This window comes from Gossypium arboreum, chromosome 11 (assembly GCF_025698485.1).
Source record: "Gossypium arboreum isolate Shixiya-1 chromosome 11, ASM2569848v2, whole genome shotgun sequence".
NCBI classification, from domain to species: Eukaryota; Viridiplantae; Streptophyta; class Magnoliopsida; order Malvales; family Malvaceae; genus Gossypium; species Gossypium arboreum.
The window spans coordinates 119,411,267-119,413,001 of NC_069080.1; the positions used below are offsets into that span (position 1 = coordinate 119,411,267).

The 1,735-nt window shown below is 35.9% G+C and overlaps 1 non-coding gene across 1 annotated transcript; it reads right to left on the reverse strand.

Moving 5' to 3' along the window:
- Window positions 1–1,105: 1,105 nt before the first annotated feature.
- On the reverse strand, window positions 1,106–1,211 carry LOC128284795 (small nucleolar RNA R71). The gene has a single exon (XR_008275218.1). It is a non-coding gene; the product is annotated as a small nucleolar RNA R71 (small nucleolar RNA).
- Window positions 1,212–1,735: the final 524 nt, after the last annotated feature.

The window sequence follows — 1,735 nt, forward strand, 5'->3', positions numbered from 1 at the left end:
GGATTTCTACGGATCAAGTCAAATGAATAAATCGTCCGATTCAGAGTTAAATAACAAGTAAAGTCTAGGTGGATTTTTCCTTAGGTATTGTCTTAATTCAATCGTTTTTCCAAAAGTAATTCCCCAATTCTATTTTCTATGAATTCTTAGTTTAGTTAATTAGTTAGTTAAAACAAACCCCACTGTTATTAGGCTAGATAATAAAAAGACAGTCATTACTAGTACTTTTAGTTCCTTTGGGTTCGACATTCCGGTCTTGCTAAAGCTATACTACTGTTCGATAGGTACACTTGCCTTCATCATGATAATAGTTAGTTTCAAGAATGATTCATTATAAATATCTAAAACCTGTCATGAATATCACGCGTATCAAGTTTTTGACACCGTTGCCGGGGAGCTAAGATATTAGGAATACTCGATTTTTATTACTTTAGCCATTTACTTTTACTACAATTTAAATTTTATTCTAATTTTTATTACTAATTCTTCTTTTTCCCTTTTTCTGGCAGGTTCTTATAGTTTATGACTAGAAGAAACTCGTCAGGACCATTACTTTTTGATAGTGAGATCGATCGTATAGTTCGCAGAAACCAAAGAGAAATAAGGCGAAGCTTAAGATACACAGAGGACGAGCAAGAGGATGATATTCAAATCGCAACTGAGGAGATGGCTAAAAATCAGGAAAACCTGATACCTCCTGCGATTGCTATTAATCCAGTAAATTAGAATCCTACTCCGTGCACTATGTATAATTATGCTAAACCTTCTTTAATAGGAACTGAATCAAGCATAGTTAGACCTGCTGTAACTGCAAATAATTTTGAACTGAAACCTAACACAATTCAAATGATACAACATTTTGTTCAGTTTGATGGTTTGCAGGATGAGGATCCAAATGCTCATTTAGCAAATTTCCTGGAATTCTGCGATATATTTATAATCAATGGTGTTTCTAATGATGCCATACATCTTCGTTTGTTTCCCTTTTCATTGAAAAACAAGGCTAAACAGTGGTTGAACTCGTTACCACGAGGGTCAATTACTACTTGGGAACAAATGACCTAAAAGTTTCTATTAAAATACTTTTCGCCAGCTAAAATTGCTAAATTACATAATGATATCTCTTATTTTGTGCAGATGGATTTAGAGACACTATATGATGCATAGGAGAGATACAAGGATCTCTTGAGATGATGCCCTCACCACGGGTTACCACTCTGGCTACAGGTTCAAACCTTTACTCGACAAATGGTTGATGCATCTGCTAGTGGAACCATCAATAATAAAGCACCTGAAGATGCCTATGAATTTATAGAGGAGATGTCACTAAATAACTATCAATGGCAAGTCATGAGGACAAAGCCAACGAAAATAGCCAGTGTTTATAACGTCGATTCGATCACCATGCTTTCTAATCAGGTAGAACTTTTGAATAAGAAAATTGATGGTTTTCTTAGTTCTTCTTAGGTTCACCCAGTAATGCAATGCGAAGCAAATAGAGGTGGATCGAGCAATTCAGAACACCCACCTTATGGCCACAACATGGAGAACAAGCAGTTAAATTACATGGGTAATAATCCTCGATTACAAAACAATCCTTATAGCAATACTTACAATTCAGGTTGGAGGAATCACCCAAATTTTTCATGGGGAGGCCAAGGAAATCAGAGACCACCTCAAGGCTTTCAGCAACCACCATACTAGTAGGAGAAAAAGCTAAACCTTGAGGAGATGC